General features: G+C 40.3%; 1 protein-coding gene and 1 pseudogene across 5 annotated transcripts in view; one reads left to right on the top strand and one right to left on the bottom strand.

The window, feature by feature from the left end:
• The window catches only part of LOC149228455 (uncharacterized), a 437,914-nt gene that overhangs the window by 255,141 nt on the left and 155,434 nt on the right, over positions 1-27,339 (top strand). The gene's annotated exons all lie outside the window — the stretch shown is intronic.
• Positions 18,249-19,428, bottom strand: LOC149228456 (DNA topoisomerase 6 subunit B pseudogene; annotated as a pseudogene).

The following is a 27,339-nucleotide window of genomic DNA, read 5'->3' as shown; positions in this document are numbered from 1 at the left end:
ATTTGAAACCCTAAGACAGCTTAATAATTTACAGATTTGTGGCCCCTGAAATGCCAGATTTAGCAATAACAGCAGTAATATTTTCGAAATATCAGAAATTTTTGAACTTCACTGTGAACAGAAAGAAAATCTCTCAATGTAAAACAGAAATAGACTTTAACAGATTAACCCAGGGCACAATCAGCCGGGCTCTGCACAGAACAGCCTGTGGGAGTCGGCTGGTTCAACCCAGAACTTCCCCAAACGCCCACAAATACCCTTCACCTAAAGTTTCCCTGCACACCTCAAGCAAACATCAGCAAAGAGGGCAAGAAATGCTGCTAGATTTCAAGAAATAATGGAGATACCTGCCATTATTTCAGAAACCCTACAACATTCAAACCCTAGCACGTGAGCAAGATACCTGTACTCACAATGCTCTGAAAAACCAGCTATTTTAACTGCTGAAAACTAAAACATGCAGAAAAGCAAAAATCTCACAGCAATTCCAGAGAGTAACACCAGCCAGTTTGAACCCCAAAGTCTTCTTTATTAATCAGAAATCAGATTACAAGAGAGCTTTCAGTACAGACTCACAGATCAGATGATTTGAAATGACCCCCTAAGACCCTATATAAAGGAAATGATCCTAACGGCTAGTTCGAGTGATCCATGTAGAAATGATCTCGACCGTTGATGAGGATCAAGACATCTCTTGATCTCATCCGTCGATTTATTAACTTAAAATATTATTATTTTATTAGTTAGGGTTTTTGCTTCATTTTTTAATTTTTTTTTTAATTTTTTTTTTTTTATTATTTTATTATTTTTATTCATTTTTTTTATTTTTTAATTCATTTTAAAATGGATCACTGAACTAAGCCTTTCGGAAACATCACCTAGGACCTAGGACTTAGGACTCATGAGGGGATTTAAAACATTTCTCGACCCTCAGGACTCATTACATCATGACTTTTACAAAATTACATCTTAAGGGACAAGCCCATTTAATACAGACCCTCACAAAACACCCAGTTCTGCGACACAACTATAATCTAGCAGATTTAACACACTAGGATTTTCCTAAAGTTCTAATGACAAAATCCATCCCGGCTTTGGGGTCAGGTTTGAAGGAAAACTCTGCCGATCCATGGATCGGTGAGACGAAAAACCTTCCGGGACATAGATTATCATAGAAAATTAGGTCCACCTAGGCAGCTTTACATACATGACTCTGATCTGCTTAGATTATTTACAACTTATACATGCAGACTGGGTTTACAACAAAAAGATCAAGCTGCTGATGATGGCAGGATGGCACGGACATGCTGATCAGGTGCTGCTTCTTTCTGTCAAGAAAAACGGGGTGCACTGCATGGGTAGTTGACCAGTAGAGGTCAACACTATGCTCTGATACCACTGTAATATTCCTAACCCAGAATATTCCTCAAACCCCAGCAAAAACTCCAACCAAATATGTGCAAATGATATAATAACCCATAAGTGATAAAATAACAGTGGAACAACATGTAATAATGTAAACCAGAAATATAAGTAGATACACAAGAAATGCAGCGAGAAATGCTAAGCCTTTTATTATACTAAGCAATAAAATGAGTACAAGAGGTGATTAGACATATGGCACCTCGACTTGCACAAGGCAAGTGAAGAAATACTCTCAGAATGACAAGAATGGCCTCTCTGCATGGATGCTGTTGCTGTGCTATTACTACTACTAGTAAACAAATGATGATTTGTGGCTGCTCCCCTCCTCGGAAAAAGTTGAAAATCTGGATTCGGGCTCTATTCAAGAAACCCAGAAAAACCCAGAAAGCTTTCCTGGAATGGCCGACCCTCGAAAAACACCCTCTTGGGGTTCTGCGCAGTTCCTCAATGCCCTGCGCTGCCACTGAAGAAAATCCCTCTAAACTTTGCCTGAAACACTGCCTGAAACCCTGCCAAAAATCCTCCAATGAGACAAGAGTTGGATCCCTGCTCAATCTCCCATCATAACTCCACCTGTAAAACACCAATCCAGCACTACAACCAAAAAGAACTGCGTCCGTCTCCAAGTGCTACGCAGTCCTCCAGAATGCTGATGAAACTGCTGCTGAAATGATGATAAAACCACTGCTGAAATATCGATGGAAATACCTTGCCTGAGCAGGCACTCAAAGTCCCCCGAGGCTAAGGGTGAGATCTCCGAACGGAGACACTCAATGCACTAAACAGTGCTGTAGACCAGCTAAACAGCCAGCGTGCTCAGAAGTCGAAACGAGTAGCTCAAAATGCACATAACTGAATGGTCCAAAATGAGGGGGTTCCTCTCTATTTTATAGCCTCTGCCTCTCACGATCCCTAGGCTCACCTCCTCCTGCGTGCTTCTCCTCTTGCCACGTGTTCTTCCCTCTTGCGCAATCTCTCCACGTGTTTGCATGGGCTCCATTTCTGCGTCCCCCTTTGGCCCCCTTGGCTCCCCTTTAAGTCACAACGTTGTGCTACCTAGGAAGTGACTTTTTTTTATTCTAATGTGAGTTATGTCCCCCTTCCTCACTTCTTTTTTTATTTTTATTTTTATTTTTTATTTACAAATAACTATAGAAGGCAAAAAAAATTGAACAAAATCGAATATTCCAATTAGCCATAGCTAATTAGGAATATTACATTGTGTTGGTGCAAGGAAACTGATTATGAAAGGGTATAATCACATTTATTGGACCCCTTGTGCAGCTCATTGCTTGGATTTAATGTTGCATGACTTAGCCAAATTTCCTTGGGTCAATGAGACAATCCGAAGAGCCAAAACAATTGCAAACTTCATTATCAACCAGCGTCTCACTTTGAGCATATATAGGAAGAATGTATCAAAAGAGTTGTTGAAACCTTGTGATACAAGGTTTGCCACTTTTTATATTACTCTGAAAAGAGTTGTTGAGGAAAAAGCGAGCCTAAGAGTTGTTTTTTGCAATACTGAGTGGGAGAGGTCTACCCTTTCAAAAGTAACTAAGGGGAAAAATGGTGAACAAATAGTGTTCAATAATGGCTTTTGGGAAAATGTAAACAAGGTTTTAAAAATATGTGGCCCAATTGTTAATGTGCTCCGCATGGTTGATGGTGACAAACCTTGTATGCGTTTTGTTTATGAAAGCATTGATCATTGCAAAGAGACCATTGGAAGTGCTTTTAATAATGTGGAAGCTAATTACCAGGAGATATGGGATTTAATTGATCAAAGATGAAAGATGATGCATAGTCCGTTACATGCAACAACATGCTATTTGGACCGTAGATTGTTTGGGTTATCAATACATAGGGATGAAGAAGTCATGAATGGACTTACCCAGGCTATTGAGAAGCTAAATCCAGATCCATAAATTGTAGGTTTGGTCAGAAGTTAGTTGAGGGCATACATGTTAGAAGAAGGGTTATTTGGAACACAATCAACAAAGTATGATAGGAGCAGAAGTGATCCAACAGTATGGTGGGAATTTTATGGTTCAGGGGCACCAGAATTGCAAAATTTTGCAATTCATATCTTAAGCCAGGGATCAAGTGCATCAACATGTGAAAGGAATTGGAGTTCCTTTGACCACATTCATTCCAAGAAAAGAAATAGATTGTTATCTGGAAGATTAGAAGATCTTGTTTATGTTCATAGTAACTTGCAGTTGGCTTTGAAAAATGTGGCTAAAGAGTCATCCAATTCCTCTACTTCGTGGATCGATCCTGTTCCAAATGCATCAATGGATGAAGCTGATTTTTACATTGATAGTGACATTGACAGGGAATTGAGTGATGAATTTGATGCTGAAGCATCTAGCGGATTCACAACTCCTACTGCTCTTGATGATATAGAACTTTTTGATATAACAAGTGGGCCACAGGAACATCAAGAATAAAACTTGTGTTCCTGTTTTAGATTTCTAGTTTACTTTTTGCATGAACAATTTTCTAAAACTGCCAAGCTACTTTAAACTTTCGAGTTTATATATTTTGAATACTTTTTTATCAGATTGTTTTTCAATATATGAAATCTGATATGGCCCATGGTTTTGTTGAATTTGATATGGGTGCCAATGTCTATGATGAATTTCTCACCTTGTTTACTATGTATGGAAGTTGGTTCTTTTTTGGCACTCGCTTTCATGGTTTATAAAATTATGTGGAAATGATTTAAATGTTTGAGCAATAATCTTATGTGTTTGCAATGTGCATTATGGACTTTGAATTTGACTTTAAATTGATTTTCTTTTTTCTTTTTTTTTTTGTTTATATATATATATATATACATTTGTTTTTCAAAATTCTATATGTCGAATTTTATGTCGAACTTTATCGGCAAAATTTTAGGTGCCGAACTTTATTCGAATTTCAAGGTATCTGAACTCGAACACGAACACGAACTTGGTGACTTAGGTAGTAGGTTGAGTCAGAGATGGGCATGCGATCCAGGTATTGAAGGATCCAATCATGTTTGGGCTGCTTGGAGGCATGATGTGGACAAGTGGTTCATATGAAATCTTGTTATCAGTTTGCAATGCCTCTACAGTGGACAGGTGCATATTGCTTGAGGGAAAGCAATCTTGGGGCGGGAGGATTTGTAATGTCCCCATTTTTATTTTCCTCCATAGTACAACCAGGGTGGATTTCTAGGGCAGGTTATGGCCAGGTCAGTGGAGTAGGTTTACGCTTGGCATATTCCATCATCTGCACAATTTAGATTACGTTCTGTTGCATTCCGACAACTTTAAAAAATTAGCATTATAATGGGACTTAATTAATTATACTCAAGGTGGCATTCCGGGGACATTAATTGATGGAACACCTTAGTGTAATAGCTCGTTGGAACCGGAATGAGAATATCTACAGGATGGGATGTTGAGAAGTGACTTCCAGTGGCCGAAGAGAGTATGGTGGGCGATTTGTCATTTTCCTTAATTAAAAATGACTTTAATTAGTCATTTAATCAAGGAAAAATAATTAATTGGAGGAAATGGGCCAAAAGTGACTTAAGTGAATAAAAATAGAATTAAAAGGTCACTTAAGATAAGTCAATGGAGGAGCTTCTAGAATAATAATAAAATAATAAAATAAGATGCTTCTAGAGGCTTGGAGATCTATCCATCAAATCTATAAAGAGGAGGAGGAGGTCATTTGGAGACATCTTGGATTTGATATTGTTTCTTGTATGAGAGGTTGAGAACATGGTTCTCTACTTCAACAGTAGCCCCGGGACGAAAACCCTTGGGTGATTCAGTGAGAGTGGGTGAGCACCCATCTCTTCCCTTGGTGGATCCATTTAGGGTTCACAGGTTGCAGTTTATTGATATTCAGTTTGTTTGGAGGCCAATTGCGACATCATTGTAGATCTATTTGAGGCCAGTTATATTTCAACGATCTCAACTATTTTTGTTATTCCAGTGTGTAAAACCTCAGTTTATCTAATATAATATAGCTGAGAATTTTCTTGTTCATTTTGTTATGGGATTACAGTGCTCTGTTTGTTTAATTTACATGGCATCTTTTGTTAAGTGAATAGTGATTTTATGTGAAGTGCTTGTTCCAAATTTTCTTCATTTGGGACATTACAAAGGGCAAGTTCTCTTTCACACATGCGAGGGTCCAAGGAGGAAATTTTGCGTTGACTTTTTGCTAGGACAGCTTGATCGAGTTTGACTTCATGTTTTGACTTGCTTTGAGTGGGAAATTCTGATTTTCAGAGGCCGAGTTGACTGGCACAAAGACAAAAAATCTGGGCAGTTTGACCAATTGTTGACTTTTGATTTGACCATTGGAAATTCTCTCTTCTTTGACTGGACTTTTGTTGACTGTTTTGCACTGACTTTGAGCAACACTTAAGGCCGAGTTTGTGGGTTGTTGATCGAGCTACTAAAGGAAAAATTTGACTATTGATTATGATTGGTTAGGGCACACTTTGACTGCTATTGACTTGGAAAGAATTTCAGATTTGAGACATTTGACCAGATTTGACTTCTCATCATTGGTATATTGGTTTTATGGTTGGTTGACTTGGTTGATAGTCAAGGCCTTTGACTTTGACTCTTGTTGACTCATTGTACTCTCCGTTGCACATTTTATGACAACCTAATAGAAGAAGAATTACAAAGAGTTTTCCCCCTTGTGGGGGTTTTCCCTAGTCTTTGACCAAACCAGTGTCTCTTGTTGATGTGTTGATTGTCTCCTATTTGTCATTGCATTTACTATTCTATCTTCAATTACTGTTGATGAATGGAAGAATTAATTACCTTTGAAAATATTGCTAATTGAAGAATTGAATTGGGCTAAAGTAATTGATACAACATAGAGCAGTGTAAAAATTAACATGGTATCAGAGCTAAGGAAGGGAAAAGCCCAAAGGAGACGAGGAGTTGAAGCAATCATCTGTGGAAATTCGAAGGAGCCCATATAATCAAGTCAAGTTGTCAACCTCTTACTTAAAGGAAAATGAGAAGTTGGGTGACTCATCTAACTTCTCTGAATGGAAGATCAAGTTGGAGATCATATTAGAGGACAATGATGTTTTAGAGTACATTCAAGGAAAAGTTCCCGAGCCCCCAGAAAGTGTTCCCGATGCTGCCAAGAACATGTATAAGAAAGGTGAGTTAAAAGCAAAGAAAATCATAGTTGATGGTTTACAAGATCATTTACTTGCCTATGTTGGAAATTTGAAGAAGTCTAAGGAGATGTATGATAAGCTAGCTGGCATGTATGAAGTCAACAATTTGAATGAAATCATCACCTTGAAAGATCAACTGAAAGACATGAAGATGAATAAAGGAGAGACTGTGCAATCTTACATTATGAGGATATCTCGTCTTAAAGATCAATTGCAGAGATTTGGGGAAATTGTGCCTGAAAAGGACCTTGTGGTGGTAACTCTTAGAGGTCTTCCTCTAGTTTGGGAAACCTTCATTACCACCATAAGCAATAACAACATTTTTTTTTTCAGTTGATGAACTTGTTAGAAAGCTCACTCAAAAATATTCTAGGATGATCTCAAGAGGGAGAATTCATAAGCATGGAGAAGAATAACCTGTTGCATTCGTTACTCATGATAAGAGGAAAAAGGGAAAAGGAAGGACATCTGGTTTGAATAGGAACTCTCCTGAGTCAAAAGACTCTAACAAAATATCAAGGGATATTGAATGTTGCAACTATCACAAGCGTGGTCACTATGCGTGAGACTGTCCAAGAAAGAAAGATGCTCCAAGATCCGATTGAAGCTACAACAACAACAAATACGATCATAGAAGAAGAAGCAATAATCGAAGAAGTGATGCTAGAAGAAGGCAAGATGATAGAAGAAGGCAAGATGATAGAAGAGGGAAAGTCGATTGAAGAAGAAGAGATACTCCGGATGATCGTGAAGAAAGTCCTTGTCCTCAAAAGAAGTCAAGAAACTATAGGTATGACAGTAACGTAGCTAATAGTCAATCTGAATTCACCCTTATTTTAGCCTTTTCGAGTTCTTCTCCTTCGAATTCATACAATAGTTGGCTGGTAGATAGTGGGGCTTCTAGACACCTCACCGGGTATAAGGAAGTCCTCTCAAATCTGGTTGAGAGGGAGACAAGTTTGAAGATTATTCTTGGGGACAACTCTACATATCCAGTGATGGGCTTTGGTATTGTCAAATTTGATTTGGACTATGGAAAATCTGTTATTCTTCATGAAGTGATGTATGTTCCAAAACTAAAGAAGAACCTGATATCTATTTCTGCCTTGGAAGATAAAGGAATGAGAATAACCTTCATTAATGGAAAGGTCCTCTCTTGGTCGAAGGGATCTCGAATGAAAGATGCTTTTATCTTGGGATCTAGAGTGGGAGGACTATATAAAGTCACTGGAAGACCTCTTCTAGCAATGGTCCACGACACTAATCATCAAAGTGAGCTATGGCACCAAAATAAAGAGAAGTCTAGGGGACCATTCCCTCTAACAGGATCAAGACTGATGATAATTCCGAACATAATGAAGTAGTAGTGAGAGAATAGGTTTGGAAGGATACTATGGCCGAAGAATCAATTATGAAGGATGATGCATGGGATGGTGCAACTTCAAAATGGATATACAAGATGAAGAGTGAAGCAGATGGAAGCATTGAAAGGTTCAAGGAAGAAGTATGTGTTGTGTAGCCTCAGGGGTTTGATGTACATAGCAGGAAGACTCACATTTGCAGATTGAAGAAAGCATTATGTGGTTTGAAGCATGCTCCCTGAGCTTGGTATGCCTGTATTGACAGTTACCTGACAAAGCTTGGATTCACAAGAAGCAGTGTCAATCTGAACCTCCATTTCAAATTGGTCCAAGATATGTCTTTGATTCTCATTTTATACGTTGACGATCTATTCCTGACAGGTTGTGAGCCTCTGATGATCAAGCGTAAGAATCATTGTGGTCTGATATATACTTCCAAAGGTATGAGACTATATGGATATTGGGTTGAGAGACTTCGTCATACTTTGATTGATGAGTAGATTGTAGACATAGAGCAACATGGATTGATGGATGTGACCCTCTTGGGTAAGGGTCCAGGCTAATGGAGGACATTGAGCTATGCTCTTCCCCCTTGTTTGAGATCCCAAGGAGAGGAATTGGGTCTTAGAGCTCCTGGGGTTGAGGGACCTTTGGATTTGCCAGAGTATACCCTAGTTGGCATCTGTCTTTCCCAACCATCTGGCCAATGGGTACTGGCTGCTTGAGTTAGGTGCGATCCTTACTACTTATGGTAAGTGGCATTCTGCTCAAGCTAGAGATGCAAGCGTTCTATCATTGACTCTTGAGGGTCAAGTTGGGAAGATCAATAGATAATGGGATAGGCACGATCCTTACGGTTTATGGTAAGTGCCCTTCTATTATCGTCAGGCAGTAGGATAGGCACGATCCTTACCTTACAAGGTAAGTGGCATCCCTCCTATTGTCTATAGGTTTCCTAGGTCGTAGCATTCGATGTAATGCCCCATCCTAACTCTTTTCCTAAGAAGAATCACAATTTTTCCAATTTTGTCATTTTGGAGCCTAAAGTGATTTTTGGAGATTAACTTAGGAAAAGAGGGTCGAAATATTTTCCTTAGTGGAATGTGGGGCCACTCTCCCACAAAATACGCACCCTTGGTGGAGGAAATTCGTAATGCTTAGGAAGGGGGCTCAAATTGTTGATGGAGGGACCCACATGAGGAAGGGAGCAACAAATTATAAATAGGAGGGGAGCAACATCATTTGGGGCCTTTTGATAATTTGAAAATCGATAGTTGCTCTAGCTTCTTAGCAGAGTCACATAGTGCTATTCAACACTATAGTTTCCCAAGGAGGAAGCTCAACCTTTTTTCGGTGGACTTCGAGTGCCACCCGAGGAGGGCTACTACATTAGCCTTTGGAGTTGGAGAGAATACCACGTAGGTGGTACGAATTTTGGGTCAGTTCGGACGAAGTTTTGGGAGCCACGCAGGGAGTGGAGGAGAGGTGTTGGAGTTAGGGGTTGTAGTGTTGCTAGAACATTCTTTGATCAATTTCAGGGAAAGGAGGAAGATTTGCATGGACAAAGAGCATTACTTTTTATACATTCGAATTTCTGGAAGTGGGCTTGCATTATCCTGTCCAAGGACTGCGTAGTCTTTGTTGAGGTAGTTTGTGGGTGACTTGTGAAGAGGATTTAGGAGTTGGGATTTGTGAGAGCTAGATTGGAGGGGTTTGGGGAGAATTTTCTAGGATTTGGTGGTGCAACAAACTCAAGATCTGCGTCCGTTCATGTTACCTGCCTATGGAGCAGGGTGAAGTGTTTTGGGGTCAATTTTGGAGCATTAAAACTAGAGCCAACCCTTTCTGAGTTTTTTTTGGGTTTTTGACAAGGATTCCAGAAATAATTTGGTAGAATTTTCTGAGTGGTTTTGAGGGGTCAAACAAGGGTCTCAACACAACCAACAATGTAGAATTTCAAGGGCCAGCGCAAAGGTTTGTAGAGGAAGCTCTTGTAACCATTGGGCATTGATAGATCATTTACCTGAGGCTTGTAGCTTGCCTTGTGCAAGCCTAGATGCACTCTTTCTATTTCATATTGTACTCCAACAGATTTACATAATAAAATTGGGCCCATTTTGGTGTGTTTGGAGCATTTTTGGTTTCTGGCTGTTTAATGAATTTTTTTGTGTTGAATTGTATTGCATGTTTTTGTTATTATTGTAAATTTTTCCATTAGGAATATTAATTTTTCTCACCACTAGTAGAGGTTTCCCGAGTCATAGCATTGTCTCTAACTGGCAGAGGTTTCTTGGGTTGTAGCATTGGCTCCCCGCTGGCAGAGATTCCCGAGTAGCAACATTGGCTCCCTGCTGGCAGTTATTCCGGGTGGTAGCAGTGGCTCCCTGACGGATAGAGGGTGGTTGTTGAAGCTCCGCTATGATTCTTCTTCTTTAGATTCAAGGATGTTTCAACAAATAGCGTTTAGCATAAATGAGACATGATATGATGACAGGATACTTGCGATGATCACATAATGCAGTTGGAATTTCTCCCTGGCTGAGGGAGAGTGTTAATTTGGCATCTCAGTGACGAATTCCAATTATGGGACTAGATTCCTTTTTTCAATATGACCAATTGACTTTTGAAACACTTGATTTGGACAAGGGAAAGTGTATTTTTGAAGTGAAACCCACAATGTCAAAATTGTTAAGGTCAGCCTAAGGACAAATTAGCTGTCCTCCAACACATATAAATACAAGTAACCTCAACTTCATTTGGACACATCACAACAACATCTCTTCTTCTCTCTCTGAAATTGATTGGTTCATACAGGTCAAGGGCAACTTCTCTTTCGCAGGTGCAAGGGTCCAAGGAGGAAATTCTGCGTTGATTTTTTGTTGAGATAGTTTGACTGAGTTTGACTTTAGGTTTTGACTTGCTTTGGGTGGGAAAATTTTGACTTTCAGAGGCCAAATTGACTGGCACAAAGACCAAGAAAATTTAGGCAATTTGACCAAGTGTTGACTTCTAATTTGAATATAGAAAATTGTAGATTTGACCGCAAGAAATTCTCTCTCCTTTGATTTGACTTTTAATTACTGTTTTGGGCTGGCTTTGACCAGCACTTACGCTGCATTTGTGGGTTGTTGATCGAGTTGCTAAAGGACATATTTGACTGTTGACTATGACAGGTTAGTTAGGGCACACTTTGACTACTATTGATTTGGACAAAATTGCAGATTTGAGACAGCTGACTAGATTTGACTTCTCATCATTGGTATATTGATTTTATGGTTGATTGACTTGGTTGATAGTCAAAGCCTTTGACTTTAACTCTTCTTGATGAATATTGCTTATTGTACTCTTTGTTGAACATTTTATGACAATCTAATAAAAGAAGAATTACAAAAGTTTTTCCCCCTTGTGGGGTTTTCCCCTAATCTTTGACAAAAAATGTGTCTCTTGTTGACGTGTTGATTGTCTCCAATTGGTCATTACATTCACTATTTTATCTTCAATTACTGTTGATGAATGGAATAATTAATTATTGTTGAAAAGATTGCTAATTGAAGAATTTAATTGGGCTAAAGTAATTTATACAACATAAAGCAGTGTAAAAATTAACACCAATTTGCCGCTATCAATGAATCTTTCTCCTTTCGGTCACTGAGTACGGCTCCAATCTGCCCTCTAGCTGATCATTAGTCCATCAGTGAGTCAACACATAGGGTCTTCATCAATTGCCTACTTGTTGCTCCTTAGTCGTTCAAGAATGAAGCACTTCCAGACTTCTTCCACTTCCTCTGCTGCTATATGAAGACAATGTAATGTTCCTAACTAGGATGAATAGTGATATACAAAGCAATAAACAAATCCAACACCAGAAAACGAGAAACTATCAACAAACACCCATAAAAACACTGCAAATAAGAACCATCTGAGCCATATTATTAATTCTTCTGGAAGCAAGTACAATAGTGTTGGAATGGTGCACTTGGGCTTGTCTCAATGGACAAGCATGACAAAACCTAGGTGAGTAAACAACAACCCAATGGTTGCACAATTGCTGCTCCAAAGATGTTCTGTGCTGCCCAGAAACTACATTGCCTGCTGGAAAGGATGTGCTGGAAACTCCACTTCCCGTGCTTAGAAAATGCTGCAACTTTAGCTCCTAGTTCCTCAACCAAAACCCACCAAAACCCAGAAAGGGTTTGGCCTAGTTCTGACCCCCAAAATTCGGCCTCCAAGCACCACATCCTCCTCCTCACACTGGAAAGTACGACCTGCCTGTAGCTGGCTGGAAATGTCCCCCAAATCACCCCCAAGTGTTGAGATGCTCCCCACTAAGGTTTCCCTTACTTCTCCCGGCCAACTCCAGCTCTACAACTCCTTCCTCCAACTCCCACGTGTGCCCAGTGATGGCTCTCTGTGCAGGCCCAGGTGACTGTAAATCGAACTGCTCCAATGCAGCAATCTCCTGCTCCAAAACTCTCCCAAAAGGCTGATCCTCCACTGTAGCTCCAATGCCCAAACTCCCCCGGCAATTGCTACCCGGATGAACCCACAAACAACACCTATGTATTCCGCTTTTGCGTCCTCCAGAAACACGCACTCACTGAGACAAAGGCTGAGTGATGTGACTATGAAACTCCACTGGCTCTCCTCCAAGGTAGTACGAATTGCCTTCATAGGGTGGCACTTGAAGTCCCCCGAAGAAAGGTTTGAGTCTCCCGCCTGGAAAACTCGATGCTAAACAACTGGTAACTCGACTAAGCAGCTCGAGCAACACAAATGAGTTCGATAGACAAATGATGCCTTGAGTTGGGGAGTTCCTCCTCCTTATAACTTCGTGAGCCTTCCTTCCCCATGTGGGCCCCTCTCCCTAGCCATTCGATTTTCCCTCCAAAGCAATTTGAATTGCCCAAGTGTGGTTTTCCCCACATGGGTGGCCCCCACCTTCCACTAGTGATATAATTCAACCTCTTTTCTCCTAAGTCCATAAGAAAAAAATGCATGTGTTCCTAATAAGCAAAATTTCGGGAGACTAAAATCTGTTACAAATGTGGGAAGTGACATTATAGTTCTCCCCTTCCAAATGTTGCTTGTCCTCAAACAACTTCAATGTTGGATGCTCCAAAATGTGTTCACCTTCCCATGTGGCATCCTCATCTGGCAGATTCTTCCATCGCACCAAAAACTCCCTGATGGTTCTGCTCCTTAGCTTCCTCTCCCGAGTCTCCAGGATGGCCTCCGGTTCCAAAACTAGATGTCCCTCGTCATCCAGAGGGGGTAACTCTACAGTTGCTGTCACCTGTTGTCCCAACACCTTCTTGAGGCATGATACATGAAAGATGTTGTGAATCCTGCTCCCTTGGGGAAGTTCCAACTCGTAGGCCACCTCTCCAACTCTCATGACCACCTTGTATGACCCATAGAAATGCGGCTGTAGCTTCTCGACTCCTTTTTGCTTCAAGGTAGACTGTTTATTTCGCTGTAGCCGAAGATACATGATGTCCCCCCCGTCAAAATGTCTCTCAGTCCGGTGCTTGTCAGTGTACATCTTCTGCTGATTTTGTGTTGTCACTAAGTTGTCCTTGAGAGCCTTGAGAATGTCTTGGCTCTCCAGGATCCAATCTTTGGCCTTTGGGGCCGCCCTGGCTCCAAAAACAATGTCAGCAAAAGACAATGCATCATAACCATACAAGGCATGGAATGGGGTCATACCAATAGACATGTGATGGGTGGTGTTGTAGCAGTATTTACCCAAGTGCAGCCTGTTGAAATTTGTAAGTATTACCTGTTAGAAATTTTATCTGTATTCTCTGGTTTATTTCGCATGCTTGTTTAATTATTGAGAAGTTACTTACTCATATAAACACTGAAATAAACACAACACAATCTCAACTATCTACAGATCAACAACTGAAAGAAATAGACAAACACACAAGTGACACCGTTATTTTTGGACAATCATGCTCAGAAAAACCCAACTTGGGAAAACCGGTGCAACAATTCTGAGGGTTATATTATTATGTAGCCTTTCTGAGTACCACTGGTTGCCAAACTGGCTCACCTGATAGAGAAGATAATCTGGCAATAGTACCTCTCTATTCAGAAGCATATATTCAGAAAGTGTGTACCACGAAACCCTCGCCAGCACAATCTGAAGCTCAGCGTCAGCCCTCCTGGCATCTGCGTCAGCCTGCAACCCTCTGCGATAGCCTTCTGAGGCTCTACATAGCCTCTCTGACCCTCTGCGTCACTCTTGCAGCCTCTGCGCAGTCCCTACTAGCCTCTGCGTGACTCCCTCTCGCTCTGCGTTCACCTCTCTACCTCTGCACTGGTCTTCCGGCATTATCTCTGCCTCTCTGCCTTGTACTCACTACCTCTTGCTGCAACTCTGATCACTGATTCGGTTTCTCTTAGCAAACCCCGCTTTAGAAAATTAACTCTGGTGTATCTCCAACTGACCCTCAAGCCTCCTCTTACTCTAGTGTATCTCCAATTGACCCTCAAGCCTCCTCTTACTCTAGTGTATCTCCAATTGACCCTCAAGCCTCATCTTATACTTTTTTTGTTGAGTCTTCAACGATCGAGATTACATCTCTAATCAACAGCTACGATTATATTTGGCTTGATCCATGTCATTTAGAACCTTCTGACCTAGTTTTATATTAATACCCATTAATATTTTTATTATCCTAAGTTTAGACTTAGGAACCCATTAAAAATATTAATTATTTTAATATCTCCTTAACCGGGTAGAATCTACCCAAACCATTTCTGGGTCTTGGAGACTTCATGTGCTTTAGCCTCTCCACCAATTTTCATGGCTAGAGCACATCCAATGCTACCCCAAATCAACACCCACTCTTAGCGTGGACTGTGCTCTAGTAATACTCTGCCACTGAGCATCACCCTGATTATATGACACCGGTACCTGTGTTGATGCTAAGCCTCTGCGGCCAACATCCTCTGCACTGCTGCATCATGTACTGTTGCCCATGGCTCTGTCACAGCAACTGCTACATTTGTACAATAGCTCCCTTTGAATCCGTGCCGCCACTGGTCCTTTCTCCCAACACTGCATCTACACTGCAGTTCTCTCTCATCATGCTGCATCATGCTACTGCTACTGCTACTGCACTGCAACTTAGTTATCGAAAAGTAAGTAACTGATCCACCCAACCACTGACATCCTTGTTAGGCTAGAAACCCTCCCAATGCTGAAGCTCTTTCTGCTACTATGTTTTGCTCCCTTTGCTGCCTCTGTGCTGCTACAATAACTTTGTGCCTTTCGCACCACTGCAAACCTCTCTGTGCCATCCTGCATTGCTGCAACCTCCTCTGTGCCTCTCGCACTGCTGCAAGCCTCTCTGCGCTGCCAGGGACTACTGCACTTCTAGCACTCTCTGCCGCTTCATCCGCATCTGTTTCTACCGACATTCGCCATCCTGCTACTCTCACTTCGGGGCTCTCGTAGCCAGGTATGATCCAAGAGTTTGGGTACCTCAAGGATCTTGCCCCTCATCGCATGTAGTCTTCCTAACTACGGCTCGATATCTCCCCACGTCTTCTCTAGAGGTACATGAGCACTCATGGCACAATTGTCATCCTCCTCTACCTCCTTTTCTGCCTTCGCTGGTGCTTCCTTGGAGTCAGACACCTCTGCCTTATTCTTCTTCCTCGGACATTGATTCGCATAATGCCCCAGTTCCCTACATTTGAAGCACTTTATCTTGGAGAGGTCCTTTTTCTTTCTCTTCTCTTGCAGATGCCAGAGTTGCATCCTCTTTCTCCTCTTTCTTGACTCGGGTTCCTTTGCTGCTACTTCCTGTCATGTTCAGCCGTCTGATCTCTTCTTGGCGAAGAGCCGCCCACAATTCTTCCCAATCTGGAAGATTCGCTCTGCCCAGAATACTCTGGACGAATATTTCCCACTCCTCAGAGACTGCGTTTAGAGCGGTCCTCACCCATCAACTCCTGATCCGGTGTGGCCCCTATGGAAGTTAGTTGGTACCAGATCTCCTTCAACCTGCCGAGGAAGTGATCTATCTACTCCCCCTTCTGCATCTGGTATGACTGCAACTGATTCTCCAGTAGCATCTTCCTCTGCACGAAAGTGTGCTAATACAATATCTTCAAAGTGTCCCACATTTCTTTTGCCGTCTCCTTCTCAGTAATATGCTGGACCACATGATCCCTGACCCCATCAAGGATTATGCATTTCACCTTGGCCATTGCATCCTCATACCTTTCATTTTTAGCTGGGTCAACTGGGATAGCCTCGGTTCTCAAAGCAAAGGACTCGATGCGATGTCTATCTAGAACGGATAGGATCATGATCTTCCAGATGACAAAGTTGGATGCCCCATCCAACTTGTTCTGATCCCTCAGTCCGTTTATGGCCGTTTCTCTGCTCTTCTTTTCGACTCCTCCGAGTCTCTACTTCCCTCTAGAAGTTCTCTCTTCGACTCCCTCTGAGTCGCTACTTCCCTCCTGGAATTTCTCTTCTAGACTCCTTCTGGGTCTCGATTTCCCTCTTGGAAATCCTCCTACGAATCGTCGAGCCGTACCTCTCTGATCTCCTATGCTTCTTCAACACTGATCTGGATTCCTTGGCTGGAAATCCGCCTAGGTAGCGACTCCCTCTACCTTGGTTTTGCCCCGTTAGGTAATGTTATGTCTCGACAGCAACAACACCCCACCAGCTTCACTTCCGCAATCTACCCACAGCTTCCTATGCCCCAGCAACTGAAGGACTGAGCGTCTAGGCTCTGCGCAATCCCGACATTGGCTGAATTGCTCCACTAACCAACTGCGTCAACCCTTCTGGTCTCTGCGTGGCTCTTCGTGAGCCTCTTCTGCCCTCCTTAGCCTCTGCGCTGGCCTCTCTGGCTCGAACTGATGACGTAGGCCCTTTGCGTCAACCCTTCTCTGCTGCTTTCTGCTAGGAACAACTTCTGTCACTCGGTACCGTTGTTTCTGCTGCAAATGCTCTAATTTAGTTGGTGCCTTTAGCTCTCCTGTGATCTGCAACGCTCTGATACCATGTTGAAATTTCTAAGTATTACTCGTTAGAAATTTTATCTGTATTCTCTGGTTTATTTCACCTACTTGTTTAATTACTAACAAGTTATTTACTCATATAAACACTAAAATAAACACAATACAGTCTCAACCATCTACAGATCAATCGCTGAAATAAATAGACAAACCCACAAGTGACATTGTTATTTTTGGACAACTGTCCCTAGAAAACCCTAACGTGGGAAAACCGATGCAGCAATTCTGAGGGTTATATTATTATGCAGTTTGTAGCATAAAAGCTTATGCTGAAAGAAGAAGGATTGATAGCTTGTAGACTTTAATATAAAAATACACATAGGTATTTAATATAATAATTTATTAATATACATAATTGTATAAGATGATATAAGATTACAATGAGGACCCTGCTTTTATACCTCAGCAGGTGACCTTTCGTGAATGGGCATGTCTTTTAGACATGCCTTTTCACTTAATTTAATGACTATTTAACCTAAATAATATTTAATTATTTAATATTAATATTTATTTTATTTATCTAATTGTTATGAATTATATTCATAACATAGCCTCTTCCTTCAGAAGTTTTATCCTCAAAGCTTTAATGCTGGGAATTGTCTTTGTGGTGGTTGTCTTTTCAGCATATAATCTGCGCATCGTTTCATCATGTAGCTCATCACTAATATTACCTTGGAATATTTTTTTTTTTCAAATTTATATATATATATATAATTGTTCAAATGGCACGACCGAAGTCCAAACGACACGACCACATGTAAATTGATTTGTCATATTGTATGATCCAGCGTACACAAGTAAACTGATCCGGTATGACCCATTCCCCCTTTTTTGTTTACAGTGAATGCGTAGAAAAAAATGGAATTGTTGACTGAGTTGCCAGTTCGTGCTTTCCACAGCACGTCATTTCCCGTGTATGAGCGTGGTCAGCAAACGCTTTGGGTGGTGACAATGTGGATAGCAGGGGAACGTGGAGAATGGAGATTGAATAGGTAGCGACAGACCACACATACTCAACGGAAAGGTGACAGTAGATTGAAGCATGGTTTGGCAGCGTGGCCGGGGAGTGGATGAGGATGCAGGTGGAAACACTCCAGATTAGGAAGCCTCGTCAGTAGGTTGAACAGAGGAATAGTAATCCTTTTTTCCGCTGGAAATACAGACCCAAAATCAAGGGTAAGTACTTTGAGTGATCTGTTCCCACTAATTCAAGAAATCTGTTCTCATAGAGTGTCGGCGGAATTCTTCTTTCTATGCTTTGATCTCTCGTACAAGCAATACAAGGAATTGGACTTCGACATATTTGGATCACGTTCTAGATAGGAAATTATGTCCCTAATAGTTATACTTCCAGATGAAGATGGTGCATTCGATGTCTCTGCAATAAGGCACTTGATAAGTAATAGATCTATAGCAGAAGGATGATAGTTCGTTTCAATAGGTATTGGAGGCATCACATCTGTCCTTCGTGCAAATCTTATTGTGACATGCTTGTCCATTGTTGCTGAAATGTATCGGAATAGAAACTGAGCATATGCTGTTATTACAACCATTTGGCGCATATACTGTATTATCTTTGAACGATAAGTTGTCCAATTTCCTTCAATTGTAACTTGAATTTCTGCTCCATTCCATCTATCATTGTTGTCCCGCTTTTCATGTACATGAACATGAGGAATATTTTTATGAATATCAATATCAAGCCTACAAAATGAAATGTAATTTTGGCCTTGCATTGCTGAATAAATGTCTATTGGAAGTCCAATACTCATCTTGGACCATATCAATGCCATCCTTGCACCTAGTCCGAATTTTCCACGAGTTTGTTTCAACCCATACTTTGTTCCAGAAAGCACTCTTCCAAGCATATTTGGGATGTCATCGTGTGGCATTCCCTTTCCAGTATCCTTACAAGTCACTCTGAAAAATGATGTCTCGCCCCGGGCTTTCTGACTCTTTGTAGTGGACATCTCTTTAGGCTTCTTCCCAAGTGCAACAATCTTTTCCAGCTTCTCTTGTTCACGAGCTTCTTTAGCTAGATGTTTCTCACGAGCCTTCTTAGATTCAAAATCACCATACAATGCTGCATCCACCCGCTCCCGATCTATTAACCCAATCATGGTATTAAAAGTAGACTTAGTAATCTCCTCTATAGTAACTTTAATTGCCGGAAGTTCGCCAACGGACTCCATAGAATCAAGTGCATTCTCCACAAGCTCGCGCACCATCGTATAAGGACTCTTGCCCGCGTTATCAAAACCAACGATGTTTTTGTTTTCTGCGAAGAATTCTGCAGGGGACTTTTGCATAAACGCTTTCTTTGCCTTTAGCAGGAATTTTAGGCTTTGCCTTCTTTTTCTGCTTGGGCTCAATTTGACTGCCTCTGCTTTCTTCTGAGTCCATTTCTGCTACTTCTTTTTTACTTTCAACATCAAGTTCATTTGGATCATCATCTTGATCTGCTTTAGCTTCATCTGAATCATTATCTAGATCATTTTCCTTTCGAGCTTCTTTAACTTTTGCAATTGACTTTTCTAAACACTGAAATACTTCTTGAATACTAAACTGTTCAACGTAATTAGGATATGAACGTAATGGCACATTGTGCGGTGAATTACGTTCAAAGGCCCGCGTGATTATATCGTGTCCTATGGGCTCTGATACCACTGTAGCATAAAAACTTATGCTGAAACAAGAAGAATTGATAGCTTGTAGACTTTAATATAAAAATACACAGGTATTTAATATAATAATATAATATATATATATATATATATATATATATATATATATAATTGTATAAGATGATATAAGATTACAATGAGGACCCTGCTTTTATACCTCAATAGGTGACCTTTCGTGAATGGGCATGTCTTTTAGACATGCCTTTTCACTTAATTTAATGACTATTTAACCTAAATAATATTTAATTATTTAACATTAATATTTATTTTATTTATCTAATTGTTATGAATTATATTCATAACATAGTCTTTCTGAGTACAACTAGGTGCCAAACTGGCTCACTCGACAGAGAAAATAATCTCACAGTAGTACCTCTCTATTCTGAAGCAGATATTTGGAAAGTTTGCCCCACGAAACCCTCTCCAACACAATCTAAAACTCAACGTCAACCCTCCTGGCCTCTGCATCAGCCTTTGTAGGCTCTGCGTAGCCTCTCTGACCCTCTGCATCACTCCTGTAGCCTCTGCGTGGATGACGCATGCCCTTTTTGCCTCTGCGCTGTCCCTGCTAGCCTCTGCGTGGCTCCCTCTAGCTCTGCATCTGCCTCTCTGCCTCTGCGCTGGTCTTCCAACACCATCCCTGCCATTGCGTTGGTCTTCCAACATTATCTCTGCCTTGTCCTCATTGCCCCTCTCTACAACTCTAATCACTGATTCGATTTCTCTTAGCAAACCTCGCTCTAGAAAATCGAATGACTGATCCCTCTTGTGTATCTTCAACTGACCCTCAAGCCTCCTCTTATACTTTTTCTGTTGAGTCTTCAACGACCGAGATTACATCTCTAATCAACGACTAAGATTAGATTTGGCTTGATCCATGTCATTTAGAACCTCCTAACACAGTTTTATATTAATACCCATTAATACTTTTATTTTCCTTAGTTTAGACTTAGGGACCCATTAAAAATATTAATTATTTTAATATCTCTTTAACTGGGTAGAATCTACCCAATCCATTTCTGGGTCTTGGAGATCTCATGTGCTTTAGCCTCTCCATAGATTTTCATGGCTAGAGCACATCCATTGCTACCCCAAATCAACACAGCCATCGAATCCAGGTCCTCTGCTTCCCAGTCACGTAGTTCGTGAGGTACCCCTCCAACCATTGGTTAACACGCTCGGTCTGCCCATTTGTCTAAGGGTGATAGCTTGTGCTCGGGGTGATCTCAGTACCCACCAACTTGAAGAGTTCCTACCACAACCCTCCCATAAACCGGCTATCTTTGTCACTCACTATGTTCTTCAGAAGTCCATGCAAACGGAAGACCTCTCTGAAGAACAACTTCGCAACCTGTGAGGCTGAATACCAGTTCAGAATGGCGAAGAAATGGGCATATTTGGTCAGTCGATCAACCACCACATATATACAATCCTTGCCCTGCACTGAGGGGAGCTTGATGATGAAGTCCATGGAGATATTCTCCCATTTCTCCTTAGGAATGGGCAATGGATGCAACAGTGTTGCTGGATGGGTCAACTCCCCTTTGTTCCTCTGGCATGCCTCACACTCCTGTACATGCCTCAACACATCCCCCTTGAGGTCCTTCCATGTGAAACTCTCCCGAACTGCCATGTACGTCTTTTTGAACCCCTGATGCCCTGACAATGGTGAGTCATGTGCTGCGTGGAGTACTCTCTCCCTCAACTGCAAGTTGGGCACCAAAAATATGCCCCCTTATAGTATATGACTTCGTCCATCACTCGATAGTGCTTGTCTGCATGTACCCCCTCCAAGATCTTGCAGGCCTTCCTGTCTTTGTAATACTCTACCTGATCCGAACTTAAACAGAACACAAAAACATACAAATATAATCATAAATACAGTGATGCAGCAAAAAAACACTTCATTTCATTAATAGAAAAACACTGAACTATGCTTACAAACAAAATGGAAATAAGATAGCTCGGGTGTTGGTAGCTTATCTCTAAGAAGAGATGTGGTGGCTACATGCCTCTGAATTGTGTTACAATGAGGCTGGCTCAAGGGCCAATTTATCATTGAAAAACCTGAGAACACCCGAAACAACAAAAACCCTAACCCTAGGAGATGTAACACCAAGAGTTTGTGGGCCCCATTGGGGTTAGTTGGATAGCCAATTTCCCGGGGTTGTAACTTGGTCATATTATCTCTGTTTGGGGCGTACGATACTTTATTGGAAAGGTCTCTCCAAGTACTACAGGTTTCGTCGCAGGCCCCTGCCTACAGCTATGGGCCTGTAGCAGATCCCAAAAAAACACCGTTTAGGGTGGGTGGGGACGGAGCACACAACTCCCTCCCCATCCATGCCCGCGACCGAGCCGAGCAGGGGGCGGCGGGGGCAGACTCAAAACTGCTCCGAAAGCTTAGGACCCGAAAAAGTGTTAAAAATAGTAAACGCTAAATAAACAAGGAAACAAATGAAACTGACTGGGGGGTCTAGGTGGAATAGGTGGATGGCCACCAATATCCAGCTGGATCAGTACTAGCAATTGAGCCTTACAATCATGGTAGATGCTCATCAGTGAGAGCCCTATAGGTCTCGTGGATAGAGCATCTATTATGAACATAAATTATGTAAAAATAGATAAAAACAGATAATAGATAATAATCATAATAATATAAATATAATAATAAATAATAATTAAATTAACTAATGGTTAGTTAGTTAATAATGAAAAGGCATGTCTTAGAGACATGCTTGTTTATAAAAGGGTACTTACTTGGCTATATATACAGGACCCTCATTTTCACTTGTTCTCAAGTTGTAGCATCAAATTCCTTTTAGTTAAAACTTTCCTCACCTCCAAGACAACTTCAGTTCTGTCTTCAATGTTGAATTCTTCAAGTTCATCTTTTGTCTTGGAGTTTAAAACTTTGATTATCCTTTTGGCATCTCCTGGCTTATGGTCTAGGTCATCTTTTATTTCTGCTACTGTTGCTTTTGACCTCTGCAACAAATTTTCCTGCTCAAAAATAATTTCAATTGAAGGTCATAACTCAGTCATTGATGCATTAATGTCAATCCAAATATTTTCTTTGGCTTGAGCAATAGTTTGTGAAATTAAATATTTATTCTCATAAACTTCTGATTGCTGAGTTAACTTATAATTCTTTTGAATCTCAACCAAATATGCATTATTAGATTTAATTTCTGTTCTTGAATCTTTTGGAGCTGCGTTTTGAGTTTTTTAATTTCTTGATCCTTCAAAGATAAGTCTCCCATGGCCTTTGATAGTTGTTCTATTGAATCAATAGACTATGTCTCTACTATGATTGTTGTTATTGTAGATATCCCTGCTGCTAAAGTACCTACTATAGAAGTTGTCTCTATGGGAATGGCAATAGAAACACTGTTTCATTTTCTCTATTCTTAATAGTGTTGAATTCCTTAACCAAATACTTACCTTCTCTCTTATCTCCATACTTATCTTTGAATGTGTTGTCGCGCAGATTGACATGACAACGCTCAGATTAGGGGCTGTCACTCTGATCCCCGATCCCTCTGTTTAAGCCTGTCTCCTGCGGCTAAGGGGGGTAGACCCTATGAGATGATGAAGACCAACTGCCAAACAGTTGGGCTAGGAGACACGAGACACGATATGATAAGCACTAGATGGATTTAAAAGTTAAAAGACCAGTGCCTTAAGAGATTAAATTTTAAATGATCACTTAGTAAATATTTCAGAAATGTAAACCATGTGTAGCAATCATTTATAATCAAATGACTAGAACAGATGCAAGATATTCGATAAACACATAGAGTTCTTATAATGACCAGAGCTCAATAACGATATCCAGTAATTTAAAATTTTTTGAAGAGATGAATGCCTTTTAACAACCACGCAAAATCATAAATCATTAACCAGATACCATATGCAGCTAATCTTCAAGATGATCAAAACATTCATTCCGCATCGATAAATTTGAATCTCAGCATGATAATTTCCTGAAAATAACCGGATCTGGCAAAAGAAAAATTCCACAATATTTTTTATACCTTTTTCAATTTTTTTTTTTTTTTTTTTTTAATAACGAAATTCAAAATCTATTCTAAAGGTAAACTAAAATTTGCCACAAATTTAAAACTAAAATTAAAACTAAAAAAAGTTAATAAAACTAAACTAGAAAAATTATACGATTTTATGAGTTCGTAAAAGAAATCCTCAAAGTGCAACTGTTTAATAATGCAGCTAAAACTTAAGGAAATCGAATTTATAACTAAAACCCTAAATCTAAGAAACTTAAAACGAAACTATTCGAATGTGCATCACAACCGAAAGGCTCAAGCCGTCAAAAGAGTTACGCTGCACATTACAGCTCTCTTGCTCATACACATTTCTATTCAAAGGGAATATAGAAATCAGGTCAGAAGAATACGATGAGCTGAGCCTGAGTCAGATATGATGAACGCAAATGTCTCGGTTAAAATCATGACCCAGTTTTCAAGCATAAGGCAAAAATGAACGCGTACCTTGCCTCAGTCGATGGTGATGAGCAGTCGTGAATGCAGGTCAACCGGACGGTGTGCGGAGCAGCTTGGAGACTTACGTTTTTTTGCTTTCGATGGAGAAATTTGAGCACTTGTAAATGGAACGATCAGATCTGTTACCAAAATTCATGAATCGCTTGACCCGTCCACGTGTTTTACCCACGCTGTCTCCTTCTTTCCTTTTCTTTGAAATTATGCCGACGGTGTGACAGCTGATCTCTGAGGGCAGAACAGTAAGAGGGATACGCCCATAGTTTACGTGATTTAAAAACGTCAAAGTATAAATCGATGCCCTCACGTGCTTTTCCCTTAACGCATTCAACAGTTTCGTTTGATGGCAGATGGGAATGATTCTTCGTGCATACGCAGAGAGAACCTTCCTCTTTTGAGAGGAATTGCTTAGCCAATGCACCGATATATGAATGGATCGCCCCAAAAATTTCGCCCAGGATTAATGTATGCTTTGCAGCCTCTGCAAAACCCTTGCTACCGAAAAGCTAATCCTATACCTGCAAAAAGAAAAGAAAGCCTAAAATAATATATGCCAGAAACTAACCTAAAAACCCTAAACCCTAATGAAGACTGCGTATAGAGCAAAAGTTGAAACCCCAAAACAGTCTGATTAATTTACAGATTTTGGCCCCTTAACAGCCAGATTTAGCAATAAGAGCATAAATATTATCGAAAACAACTTCAGATTTCACTGTGAAGAACTTCAGAAAATCTCTCATGCAAATTAGAAAAATAAACTGAATGATAGACCTAGGATCAAATCCAACTGGGCTCAGCAAAAAATGCTTGCGGGAGTTGGCTGGTTCAGCCGAGAACTTCCCCAAACGCCCACCAATCTTCTTCAGTAAGGGTTTTCTGCACAGCTCAAAACAACCATCAGTAAAGAGGGCAAAAATGCTGCTAGATCTCAAAAAGTAATGGAGATACCTGCCATTACTTTAGAAACCCTAACACCACTCAAACCCTAGCAAGTGAACAAGATACCTGTGCTCACAATACTTTACAATAAGCTATTATTAATGGTTGAAAAGTAAAATATGCAGAAAATAAGACAGCTCACAGCACTTCCAGAGAGTAACACCAGCTAAATTTGGACCCCAAAGTCTTCTTTTATTTACCAGAAAACAGATTACAAGAGAGCTTCTTCTTTACAAGACTCGCAAATCCTATCTCCTAAATGACCCCTAGCACCCTACTTAAAGGAAATGATCCCAACGGCTAGTTCGAGTGATCCATGTCGAAATGATCTCGACCGTTGATGAGAATCAAGACATCTCTTAATCTCATTTGTCGATTTATTAAAAACGATATTTTACATGCATTCACTCAAAATATTATTATTTTATTATTTTAGGGTTTTTGCTTTATTTTATAATTTTTATATTTTATATTTTATTTTTTATTTTTTATTATTATTTTTTTAATTTTTAATTCATTTTAAAATGGATCCTCGAACTTAGCCTTTGGAAAAATCTCCTAGGACCTAGGACTTAGGACTCATGAGGGGATTTAAAACATTTTCCAACCCTCAAGACACTTTACATCATGACTTTTACAATTTACATCTTAAGGGGGAAAACCCCTTTATCATAGACCCTCATAAACCACCCAGTTCCGCGACACAACTATAATCTAGCAGATTAACACACTAGGATTCTCCTAAAGTTCTAATAACAAAATGCATCCTGGCTTTGGGGTCAGGCTGAAGGAAAACTCTGCCGATCATAGATCGGTGAGACGAAAAACCTTCCGGGACGTAGATTATCATTAGAAAGTTAGGTCCACCTAGGCAATTTTACATAAACGACTCATATCTGCTAAGATTATTTACAATTCATACATGCAGACTGGGTTTACAATTAAAATGATCAAGCTGCTAATGACTGCAGGATGGCACGGACATGTCGATCAAGTGCTACCCCTTTTTGCAAAGAAAAGGGGGTGTACTGCATGGGTAGTTGACCGGTAGTGGTCAACATCTGGCTCTACTTGGGGACACGTTGCTGCACTGCAGGAATGTGAGAATCCAGAATCTGCATCCATGCAACACACAACAAAATATAAGTAGTGTCCGTCCAAAAAAAATCATCATATAACATTAAGCACATGAAAGATATAAGCTCTTCATTTATTAACTATCTAGAAAAGTAAATCTAATCCTAAAACAGAAATGAAAATGCGGAAAAAACAAGGAATAGGGTTAGAAATACAATACAAAGGATGCCCCGTGGCATCAGATGTGTTCAATATAGTGTATACTGAGCATTTGCCTGCTTTCAGGCAAATCTGTCGGCTGCTTGTCGGATGTGCCATGTCCAATTCTGCATATGGTAGGACTTTTCCCTATTCGAAAATCAAGCTGCTTGTGGTCGTCTGATGCATCAAATCTTCTTCTCATTTTCTTTCTCTTGCGCTTTTTCTTTGTGGCAGGTTGTATTACTGATGACATGCAACTTTCTGTTTCAAAGCTATCAGATGAAGTATGTAAGATATGCGTGACATGTCTTTCTTTATCCTGCATCTGATCTTTATCATCTTTTAGTCTATCTGGATCACCTTCAATTAACCATCTTTCAATCGAACCAATGACCTCCTCATAATAAGATGGAATTTGTTGCGGCAAATGAGAAGGCTCCTGATCTGTTGATGTCCCCTGGTTTCTCTCATCCTTTGACCATTGTTTAATGGCATTTATCTGACTAGAGTGTTCTACCTTTATAGCACTGATTTGCCTGACATGGTCTTCTTCCATATCTTTTATTACTTTATCGGTCTTTTCCTTTAAGTTCATCAAGCAATACTGCATAGAGTTTATTTCTTCTTTATGATTTGCTTGGATGGTGGCCAACTGATTATTATGATCAAACGTCATGATAGTCATTTCTTCATCCATAGTTAATAACTTGTTTTGCATAAAATTAATTTTCCTGTCATGATCAGCTTTCATGGTCGTCATATTTTCCTCTAAGCCTGACATTTTGCTTTGCATGAAACTAATTACTGTGTCATGATTAGTCTTCATGGCCTCAATTTCTTTAGCATGCTGATTTTGCATGATCTCCATCTCCCTATTACGTTTTTCAAGGTGG

Source organism: Pinus tabuliformis, chromosome J, assembly GCF_031772625.1.
Source record: "Pinus tabuliformis cultivar Carrire ecotype Pingquan chromosome J, CPIR1, whole genome shotgun sequence".
NCBI classification, from domain to species: domain Eukaryota; kingdom Viridiplantae; phylum Streptophyta; class Pinopsida; order Pinales; family Pinaceae; genus Pinus; species Pinus tabuliformis.
Note: the sequence above shows the minus strand (reverse complement) of the source record. Positions and strands in the feature narration are given on the sequence as shown.